The sequence below is a fragment of the Loxodonta africana genome, chromosome 4 (assembly GCF_030014295.1).
Source record: "Loxodonta africana isolate mLoxAfr1 chromosome 4, mLoxAfr1.hap2, whole genome shotgun sequence".
Lineage (NCBI taxonomy): Eukaryota > Metazoa > Chordata > Mammalia > Proboscidea > Elephantidae > Loxodonta > Loxodonta africana.
In genome coordinates this window covers 8,130,383-8,142,446 of record NC_087345.1, presented here as the reverse complement: position 1 = coordinate 8,142,446, position 12,064 = coordinate 8,130,383, and positions in this window count along the sequence as shown.

Below are 12,064 nucleotides of genomic sequence, written 5' to 3'. Positions count from 1 at the left end.
TGTTGCTGTTAGGTGCAATCAAGTCAGTTCCGACTCATAGCGACCCTATGTACAACACTGCCCCGTCCTGCGCCATCCTCACAATTGTTGTTATGCTTGAGCCCATTGTTGCAGCCACTATGTCAATCTATCTCATCCAGGGTTGTCTTAGGCTGGGTTCTCCAGAGAAGCAAAACCAGTAAAGTGTATAAATATATAGAGAGAGATTTATATCAAGGAAATGGCTCATGCAATTTTAGAGGCTGGAACGTCCCAAATCTGTGGATCAAGATAGAGGCTTCTCCTAATTCACACAGCTACAAGGGCTGGCGAACCCACAATGGCAGGTCGGAGAGCAGGGCTCTTGCTCAGAGGCTGTGAAGATCAATGGATCCCAAGGTCGACAGATAAGCTGCTACCTCAAGTCCCATGAACTGGAGGTCAGACAAACAGGAGGCAGCTGCAAGATCCGGAGCAGGCAAAAGCCAGAACGTCTGCTTATATTCGGATGCAGGCCACATGCCCGAGGAAACTCTCTTCAACTGATTGGCTACTTACAGGAGATCCCATTGTGGGGGTGATCACGTATAAACACTGAGAATCATGCCCCAGCCAAGTTGACACACAATCTTAACCATCACAAGGGTCTTCCTCTCTTTCATTGACCCTCCACTTTACCAAGCATGATGTCCCTCTCCAGGGACTGGTCCCTCCTGATATCATGCCCAAAGTAATCGAGATGAAGTCTCTCCATCCTCCATTCCAAGGAGCACTCTGGCTGTACTTCTTCCAAGACTGACTTGTTTGTTCTTCTGGCAGTCCATGAAATATTCAATATTCTTCACCAATGCCGTAATTCAAAGGCATCAGTTCTTCTTCAGTCTTCCCTATTCATTGTCCAGCTTTCACGCACACATGAGGTGATTGTCTGGGGTTTATCTGGCCATAAACCAGAAGCCCCGTGGTGGGTAGGAATGGTCGAGGGGCTTCCCTGAGTGGGGTAGGGGGAGAAAACCATACAGTCTGACAGCTGGACACTTTGGCCCATTTTGCAGCGGAGGGTGTGGAGGCTCAGGGAGGGGGCCCTTGGCTGGCTGTCACAGAGGACCCCAGGGAACGAGAGATGGAGCAGGAGCCATGGTCTGAGGCTGGGCAGCAGCAGAGATGCTGGAAAGGAAGAGGGTTTGGCAAGCACGGCACGATAAGGCTGGCAGCTGCTGTTACCTGGGTCTTCTTAAACTGGAAGTGACAAGCCACAGAGTAAGGGAGCAGATGGCAATTTACCTGGCTGCTCCCGACAGGAATTCGAGCCAGGAACTCTGGCTTACAGTGCCCAAGTCTTGCACCTCACCGGAGGAACTGAGGCCAGGCTACTCTGCCAGGCCCCTGGGCCAAGTGGACTGGGACCAAACACTGACGAACCAGTGTCATCAGGGCCCCTGGGCAGGAGGGTCTGTCCACTTGGACAGGCCTCGGGGGCAGAGGCTGGACTTGCCCTGAAGCCCAGACTGACCATGGATCTCATCCCTGCGCCCAGCTGGCCCCCATGGCCAGGAAGCACTCATCTTTTAGCAATGCAAATCAGATCCCGGCTCTCCATCCCCTCCCAGGAAAGTCAAGCTCTGCTGTGTCCTGTGGGATGCGGCTTCTGTCATTACCATCCTACCCACCTGGCCAAACCAAACCACTTGTTCTTCCTTAGTACTACAGGCACCTGGGTCAGTCACTGACCTGGGCATTGGGGGATGAGTAGGAGTTTGCCAGATGAAGAAGGGGGCAGGTTCTTTCCAGGCAGGGTGAAGAGCAGAAACATCCATTCGGAGGGTGTGTTTCTCTTCTCCCTCTGGTTTGTGAGACAACGTGAGGCTTTAATTCGTGACACACCCCAGTGCCCAGCACAGGTCCGGCATACAGCAGGCCCTCAAGTCGTGACTGTCAGGGGGTGGAATGAATGGATGAATGACGTGCTCGAACGCCGGAAGTCACATAGGGGAAGGGAGCTGCTGCGACCTGGACGTCGGTGCAAATCCCACCTCCAGCTTTGGCTGTGTGATGTCATCCAAGTCATACCCTTCTTGGAGCCTTGGGTTCTTCATCAGTAAAATGGAACAACCAGCCCTGCCTGCCTGTCTGCCTGCCACCCTGGGCTGCTGGGAGGGTCAGATGAGACACTTGATGAGAAAGAGCTTGGCGAACTGCAGAGTGCTGTGCCCTGGTGTGGGGTGCACCACTCAGGGGGCTGAGCTTTGATTATGAGGCGCCAGGTGCAAAGAGGCCTTGGGGGTCTTTTCCCTGCAGAGTGGCTCCCCCACCCCAGCCTGCTCTGTGTCACGGGCCTCCATTCTCACAGGACTTTTCAGGATCCATTAGGATCAACCTGGAGCGTGTGCACAAGGCCAGCTGGGAGTGGCTGAGCTTCCTGAGACTCTTGCAGACACAGCTGATGGAGTTTCTGGCCAGGTTTTTATGCAAAGACGCTCCTAGAACTTTCCTTATCCCTTCTCTTGCCCCCGAGATCACTGAGACAAGGGCCCCACAAACCTCAGCCTTGTGGTGCTGGGGAAGGTGGAGCGAGGCAGCCAGCTGGGAACCGAGGGCTCAGTTTTCTCAAGCATTCATGCAAGGGGTGCATTTGCTCCCCAAGGAGCTTGTGAAAGAAATGTGAGAAGTTCTTTTTCTAAATCAATCTCATCTGGCTCCGAAGCCCACCCTCCCTACACCTGGTGTTTGGTGTGTTTTCCCTCCTGGTGTCCGGCAGCCCACAGAGTCCCCCAGTCGCTCCTACCTGCCCCGGGCTGTGGGGAAAGGCCAGATGGCCCATGTCAGCAGAGCCCCTCCCAGTATCCTCTGCGCTACCCCAGCCTGGGCCACTGCGGTTATGCCTGTCTCCACAGGACCATCAGGGTGGAATGGGGGGATTTGAACTCAGCCAGGCCCTGCTCACCCACTGCAGCCTTTGTTTGAGCTTCTAGAAGGCAAGGACACGGCCCTGCTCACCTCATCGACCCACCTTCCTTCCGGCCCTAGCTCTAGGGGAGCGTGGGCATGAAGGTATGGGGTCCTGGCTTCCATAGCAACAGCAACAGACCAGAAATCTCTGGCTCCAGCTCGGTCTGGGCCCAGCACTGGGCCATCCTTACCAAACCCTCCTGCTCACTGCTCTGGGAGCGGGGAGGGGATGCTTTCAGCCCATGGTAGCCTCTTGCAGGCTGCTTCTTACCCCTGTGAGGGACAGGAGGAATGAATAGTTCACCAGCTCCTTGAAGAGAAGTCCCTGGGGCCCAGGGCGGCCATGGACTCCTAGGACAGTGCTCTCCAGGACGGTGGTCCAGGCAAGAACTGCGGGAAACTGACCCAGTCCTGGCCCAGCCCTGAGTCTCGCATCCCTGGCCCTAGGCCCTGGGGATGGGAGGGCCTGGCAGCAGGGCTCCGTGGATTCAGCATGTTCAGGCCCTGCTGCTGGGGCCTGTCCAGTCTGCCTGGAGCACCGGGAGCACAGGTACAGGCTGGTGTGTTCTCCAGAAGGGTGCCTTTAATCCTTGTTATGGGTTGAATGGTGTCCCCCCAAAAGATATACTGAAGTCATAACCCCTGTACCTGTGAAAAGGTCCCTGGGTGGTGGAGTGGTTTGTGCTTTACTATTCTAAACGGCAGTTTGAACCCACACAGTGGTGCCGTTGAAGAAAGTCCTGGCAATCGGCTTCTATAAAAATGACAGCCAAAAAACCCTATGGGACAGTTCTACTCTGTAGCACATGGGGTTGCCATAAGTCAGAATCTATCCCATAGTCACAGGTTTGTTTTTTGTTTGTTTGGTGCCTGTGAATGTGGCCTTGTTTGGGCAAATAGGGTTTTTCTTTGCAGATGTTATCATTTAGGTTAAGGGGTCACACCTAAGTAGGGTGGGTCCTAATCCCTTCTGAAAAAGTGGTGACATAACAGAGGAGGACAGACACAGAGACACAAAGAAAAGAACACTCACATGCAGAGAGAACGGCAGGCCAAGGAGCGCCAGGGAACAGCTGGGGCTACCAGAAGCTGGAAGAGCCCAGGGTAGGTCTTCCCCTAGAGTCTCCAGAAAGTGGCCCTACCGACACCCTGAATCTGGAATTCCAGCCCCCAGAACTCTGAGAAAATAAATTTCTGTTGTTGAAAGCCGCCCACATTGTGGCGTTTAGTTACTGCAGCAGCAGGGCAAGGAGCCCGCCCTCGCTGCAGTTAAAAGCTATAACAGAGCTGGCAGGGGGTGGGACCACATATAACTCACCCCGACACACCAGGCAACCAGTTACCCTCAAGTCAACCCCAACCCATGGCGACCCCGTGTGTGTCAGAGTAGAACTGGGGTCCATAGGGTTTTCAATGGCTGCTTTTCTCAGTACTCTGTTTTTACGCAAACAACACGCACAATATACGTCTTTACATCCCTGAGCCATATTTCCGTGAGAGCACTAAAGCAACATGTTTTACATGCCGCTGACTTCAATTTCATTTTTTTTTTTCCCGTCCAACAATTGTAATCCCCCACATGTCTGTCAGTTTGTCGCACTGTAGGGGCTTTCATGTTGCTGTGATGCTGTATTCAGATACCAGCAGGGTCACCCATGGCAGACAGGTTTCAGATGAGCTTCCAGACTAAGATAGACTAGAAAGGAGGACCTGGCAGTCTACTTCTGAAAAGATTTAGCCAGTGAAAGCCTTATGAATAGCAGCAGAACATTGTCTGATATAGTGCTGGAAGATGAGCCCCCCGGGTTGGAAGGCACTCGAGAGACGACCGGGGAAGAGCTGCCTCCTCAAAGTAGAGTCGACCTTAATGACGTGGATGGAGTCAAGCTTTCAGGACCTTTGTTTGCTGATGTGACATGGCTCAAAATGAGAAGAAACAGCTACAAACATCCATTAATAATCAGAATGTGGAATGCACAAAGCATGAATCTTGGAAAGCTGGAAGTAGTCAAAAATGAAATGGAACACATAAACATTGATAGCCTAGGCATTAGTGAGCTGAAATGGGCTGGTACTGGCCGTTTTGAATCAGACAATCATATAGTCCACTATGCCAGGAATGACAGCTTGAAGAGGAATAGCATTGCAGGCATCCTCAAAAAGAACGTTTCAAGATCTCTCCTGAAGTACAACGCTGTCAGTGACAGGGTAGTATCCATATGCCTACAAGGAAGACCAGTTAATATGGCTATTATTCAAATTCATGCACTAACCGCTAAGGCCAAAGATGAAGAAATTGAAGATTTTTACCCACTTCTGCCATCTGAAATTGATCAAACATGCAATCAGAATGTATTGATAATTACTGGAGATTGGAATGCAAAAGTTGGAAACAAAGAAGAAGGATCGGTAGTTGGAAAATATGGCCTTGGTGATAGAAACAATATCGGAGATTGAATGATAGAATTTTGCAAGACCAAAGACTTCTTCACTGCAAATACCTTTTTTCACCAACATAAAAAGTGACTATACATGTGGACTTCTCCAGATGTAATAACACAGGAATCAAATCAACTACATCCCTGGGAAGAGACGATGGAAAAGTTCAACATCATCAGTCAGAACAAGGCTGGGGGCCAACTGTGGAACAGACCATCAATTACTCATGTGCAAGTTCAAGTTGAAACTGAAGAAAATTAGAACAAGTCCATGAGAGCCAAAGTATGACCTTGAGTATGTCCCACCTGAATTTAGAGACCATCTCAAGAATAGATTTGATGCGTTGAACATTAATGACTGAAGGCCAAATGAGTTGTGGAATGACGTCAAGGACATCACACATGAAGAAAGCAAGAGGTCATTAGAAAGACAGGAGAGAAAGAAAAGAACAAAATGGATGTCAGAAGAGACTCTGAAACTTGCTCTTGAACGTCAAGTAGCTAAAGTGAAAGGAAGAAATGATGAAGTAGAAGAGCTGAACAGAAGATTTCAAAGGGTAGCTCAAGAAGACGAAGTATTATAATGACACGTGCCAAGACCTGGAGATAGAAAACCAAAAGGGAAGAACATGCTCTGCATTTCTCAAGCTGAAAGAACTAAAGAAAAAATTCAAGCCTCGAGTTGCAATACTGAAGAGTTCTATGGGGAAAGTATTAAACGACTCAGGAAGCATCAAAAGAAGATGGAGGGAATACACAGAGTCACTATACCAAAAAAAACTGGTTGACGTTTAACCATTTCAGGAGGTACCATATGAGCAGGAACCAATGGTACTGAAGGAAGAAGTCCAAGCTGCAATGAAGGCTTTGGAGAAAAACAAGGCTCCAGGAATGGACGGAATACCAACTGAGATGTTTCAACAAATGGATGCAACACTGGAAGTGCTCACTCATCTATGCCAAGAAATTTGGCCACCCGACTGGCAGAGATCTATATTTATGCCTGTTCCCAAGAAAGGTGATCCCACTGAATGAGAAATTATCAAACAATATCATTAATATCAGGAAACCCTGCTGGTGTAGAGGTTAAGTGCTACGGCTGCTAACCAAAGGGTAAGCAGTTCTAATCCACCAGGCGCTCCTTGGAAACTCTATGGGGCAGTTCTACTCTGTCCTATAGGGTTGCTATGAGTCGGAATCGACTCGACGGCACTGGGTTTGGTTTGGGTTGGTTTATCATTAATATCACGCGCAAGCAAAATTTTGCTGAAGATCACTCAAAAGTGGCTGCAGCAGTATATCGACAGGGAACTGCCAGAAATTCAGGCCGGATTCAGAAGAGGACACAGAACCAGGGATGTTATTGCTGATGTCAGGTGGATCCTGGCTGAAAGCAGAGAATACCAGAAGGATGTTTACCTGTGTTTTATTGACTATGCAAAGGCATTCGACTGTGTGGATCATAACAAACTATGGATAATATTGCAAAGAATGGGAATTCCAGAACACTTAATTGTGCTCATGAAGAACCTGTACATAGATCAAGAGACAGTCGTTCAAACAGAACGAGGGGATACGGCATGGTTTAAAGTAAGGAAAGGTGTGTGTCAGGATTGTATTCTTTCACCATACCTATTCAATCTGTATGCTGAGCAAATAATCCAAGAAGCTGGACTACATGAAGAACAGGGCATCAGGATTAGAGGAAGACTCATTAACAACCTGCGTTATGCAGATGACACAACCTTGCTTGCTGAAAGTGAAGAGGACTTGAGACATTTACTGATAAAGATCAAAGACCACAGCCTTCACTATGGATTACACCTCAACATAAAGAAAACAAAAATTCCCTCAACTGGACCAATTTTTTGGACCCATAAGCAATATCATGATAAACGGGGAAAAGGTCGAAGTTATCAAGGATTTCACTTTACTTGGATCCACAATCATCACCCATGGAAGCAGCAGTCAAGAAATCAAGAGATACATTGCATTGGGCAAATCTGCTGTGAAAGACCTCTTTAAAGTGTTGAAGAGCAAAGATGTCACCTAGGAGACTAAGGTGCACCTGACCCAAGGCATGGTATTTTCAATTGCATCTTAATGCATGCAAAAGAGGGACAATGAATAAGAAAGATAGAAGAAAAATTGACACCTTTGAATTGTGTTGGAGAAGAATGTTAAATGTACCGTGGACTGACAAAAGAACAATCAAATCTGTCTTGGAAGAAGTACAACCAGGATGCTCCTCAGAAGCAAAGATGGCGAGATTGTGTCTCATATACTTTGGACATGTTAACAGGAGGGATCAGTTCCTGGAGAAGGACATCATGCTTGGTAAAGCACAGGGTCAGCGAAAAAAGGAAGACCCTCAACGAGATGGACTGACCCAGTGGCTGCAACAATGGGCTCGAGCATAACAACGATTGTGAGGATGGTACAGGACCAGGCAGTGTTTCATCCTGTTGTACATAGGTTTGCTATGAGTCAGAACAAACTGGACTGCACCTAACAACAACAACAGTTTTAACGTTACTTCTTCTCCTTGGTGCCTGCTGTCATGGCGGTTTGGTGCCCAGTGGCACACCCTCACCAGCCTACCCTTAAGTTTCAAGTTTCAAGAGTAGCCCCTCCACCAGGCAGCCCCTTCCCTGCTAGGCAAATCACTTTGTCCATTGCAGGAAGAAATCAGTTTTTCTGCCCTGGAATCAGCCCTTGCCAGGGCTTTGGGCCCCAGCACAGGAGATGCATGGGCCAGCATACCCCACTCAGAGCGGCCTGGGCCCACCCACCTCATTTGGCCCACACCAGCGTCCACCCAGCTGTCAGACAGGCCGGCCACTGTGCTCTGGCCTTTCGAATCTCCCACCTGCACTGACGCCACGGGGAAGCCGTGAGACCCTCGGCTGCAGAGGGGTCTGACTGGCCACCCCAGGCCCCATGGGGCTGGGGAAGTGCTTGCCCACATCCTCACCATCCACTGCCTGGCTACATGTGAGCAGGACCCTTGCATGTGTGGACAACAGCCCCGCCTGCTGTGCTGGGGCTGTGGCCGCCTGTGTGCAGCCCTCCGCCCAACCCTCCGCCTGTCTCCAGGCAACGTACCTGAGCGAAGATGGGCTACAGTGAAATCCGCCTTTCTCAGGCCCGCCAACTGCCCCAGAGCAAACGCACAGTTCTATTTTCTGATTTGGGGGTGGTTCACAAACTCGATCCATGGCTTCTTGACCATGGCTTGTACCTTCATTATATAAATACGATCAAAAAGTAACATTTTCAGACTATTGAATAAGGGTGACCGAGGCCCAAATTCACTTCTGGGCACACTATGACAAAACATTTTACATAATTTTGTCACTTTGTGTGTCACGTGTGTGTACTTTATGTACGTGTGTATACTATTTGCAAGAAAAATACAGTAGATCACCAGGCCTTTCTTTCAAGGTGTCTCTGGGTGGGCTTGAACTGCCAACCTCTTAGTTAGCAGCAGACTGCATTAACTGCCTGCACCACCCAGGGACCCTCTCCCAGCACCACCAACAGGAGTAATCGTTCTAATAACCTTCGGTGCATCTGACTTTTATCACACAGCATCCGCTTCTAAGATTACTGGGATTTTCTGCACATCGGCTGAAGGTTTCTTTGAGGGATTGGACAGTTAAACTGCAGAGCACGATTTCTGCACGCCTGGCATGTTCTGGTCTCCGAGCCACTGGGCGTGTCTTCAGGGCCGCTCCCTGAGGAGTCCCACATCGGGGCGCTGGTGACAGGCTAAATGGCAGAGGGCCAGGTAGGCGCAGCTGCACACTCCAAGGACCTGGTATGTGATAGTGTCCTCCCTGATACAGATGGGGGAGAGGCAGCCCCAGAGCTGACTCCAAGACACTGAGATCATTTCGCTGGGAGACGAGGACCCTACATAGTGGGGAATTCTCCAGGGAGGCGGGGTGGAAGCAGTCCTTCTCCCAGTCCCTGGCAGACAGACCAAAGGCGGCCTTTGTGGAAGGGGATTCATGGGGTCACCATGAGTTTGAGTTGATTCAATGGCAAAGGGCTTGGTTATGGCTGTTAAGCGTGAGGTTGAAGCTCCAGACTCAGCACTCGGAAGTCCCCGTTTCCTTCCAACGCTCCCGGCCTTCTGCCCGCTCATGCTCAAAGCCAGCACAAGAAGCCCCTGGTCCTCCCGGAGCAGCCTGTACCTGGATGCCCCTCCCCGCCCACAAGGCCCTCTCCACCTGGGACGCACATACCCACCCTGCCTTCAGGACCGGGCAAATCCGACCCCCAGGTCCAGCCTCAATCCTAAATAATGTCTTCCCTGACTCTTCCTCATCCAAGAGCTGCCTCCTGTTGGGTGCTGGGGTCCCCTAGAAGCCAGGACCAACATGGCCCCTGCCCTCCTGGAGCCCACAGAATGGTAGGGGAGGGTGACAGTCATCATGGAACACCCCCTCCACCTCACACACACACACAAAGCAACCATTGGGGCTGGGAAGGAAAGGGGCACAGTGCTGCCACCTGTAATGGTGGCTCTGCCAAGTGGGTGAGATCAGAGAAGTCTTCCTGGAGGAGGTGATGTTTGAGCCAAGATCTGAAGGTTGAGCAGGAATCAACTGTTCAGAAGGGAGGAAACCTACTTATCCTACCCATCTTTCAAAGTCCAGCCCAACCCTCACCTCTTCCAGGAAGCCCCCTTTGCCCTCTCCCAGTCTGGGCTCCCACGGTCCTTGCAAGGAGATCACACTGCCCTGTCCTTATCTGTACCTGAGCCCACCAGACGGGGAGCTCCCCAGGATAGGGCCCAGCACTAACGCCTCTGTGTCTAGCATCACCCAGCCTGGCACTGGGATCACAGACCAGCTGAGGGTGGCAGGCAGTGTGGGCTGAGGCCAGAGGGAGGCATGGCCAAGGGCCCACGGGTCCCACCACCAGCAGCTGTGTTAGATGAGATGCTCATGTGACTTCTCGGGGCCCAGGTTGTCCTGCTCAGGAGAATTTCAGGCCAGTGATCAAACTGTCCCGACACTGCCCTGAGTCTGGGCTGCGCACCTTGGCAGGCACGAGCCTGGGGCAGGACCAGGTGACCCTGTGGAGGCCTCAGGAGAAGCTGGAATGAGCTTCTGGAAGGTGGGAGCTTGCAAATGGCATGTGTGGGGAGGAGCCGGGGGAACAGGAACAGCTAGGTCGCAGCAGTCTGTTCCAGAAGAGGGCTTTTTCCACGTCGACTTTGTCCTTAGCTTGTACTCAAAACTCCACCGTGTCTGTCAGTTGGACAGGCAGAGGCTGCCTGCTGCCAACGTGAAATGGCATTTTGCTGGAGGCGTTCTGACTCCCTGCCTGTCCCTGCCTTAACTCAGAGCAAAGGTGTGTGAGTCATGACTCATCGCAGTGACGAGGGACAAGCTGCTGGGAAGGAGATGCTTCATGGAGTCTGAGCCAGGGACCAGAGGGAGCAAGCGTGAGGGGGAATTTGGGCCCCTGTTGCCAGAAAATAGAACAACAGCCACAGAAAAAAGACCAAACCAACACCACCATACAGAGCCCAGGAGTGTCCATGGCACAGGCCAGCCAGCTGGGTGATCCTGGCCAATGGCTTCGTCCCTTTGACCTCAGTTTCCTCATCTGTAAAATGGGATGGGGGATAATACTAATATCTATCTCACAGGATTATTGTGGTAACAAATAAGTCAGATATTGTATATACAGCGCCTACCAAGGTGTTTAGGAGTCCCTGGGAGGTACACATGCTTAAATGCTTGTCTTAGTCGTCTAGTGCCTCTATAATAGAATATCACACGGAGGTGGCTTTAATGAACAGACATCTATTTTCTCACAGTTTGAGGCTAGAAGTCCGAATTCAAGGTGCCAGCTCCAGGGGAAGGCTTTCTCTCTCTGTTGGCTCTGGGGGAGGGTCCTTGTCTCTTCAGCTTCTGTTCCTTGGCTCCTTGGCCATCTTCATGGGGCACGGTATCTGTCTTCCCCTATGTCTGCGCTTTTATATGTCAAAAGAGATTGACGTAAGACATGCCCTCCACTAATACTGCCTCATTAACAAAGAAAACCAATTCCCAAATGGCATTACAGCCACTGGTATAGGGGTTGGGATTTACAACACATATTTTGGGGGGACACAATTTAATCCATAACAGTGCTCAACTACTAACCCAGAGTTTGGTGGTTTGAACCCACCCAGAGGTGTCTAGGAAAAAAGGCCTGGAGATCTGCTTCCGAACCCACCAGCCACTCCTCAGGAGAAAGATGTGGCAGTCTCCCCCATAAAGACTGCAGCCTTGGCTATCCTGTGGGGAAGTTCTACCCTGTCCTGTCGGGTCACTATGAGTTGGAATCGACCCCACAGCAACGGGTAAGGGTAGTACGTGCGAATGTAATCCCATTTGGGAATAGGGTTTTCTTTATTACGTTAATGAGGTGGTATCAGTGGAGGATGTGTTTCAAGCCAATCGCCTTTGAGATATAAACAGAGCGGATGAAGCACAGAGAAGCCAGCAGAGGTGGGTGAAGACACATGCCACATGAAGGTCACCAAGGGACCCAGGAGCAGATGAAGAGACAAGGACCGTCCCCCAGAGCCATCAGAGAGAGAGCCTTCCTCTAGAGCCAGCACCCCGAATTTGGACATCTAGCCTCGTAAAGTGTAAGAAAATAAATGTCTGTTTGTTAAAGCCACCCCCTTGTGG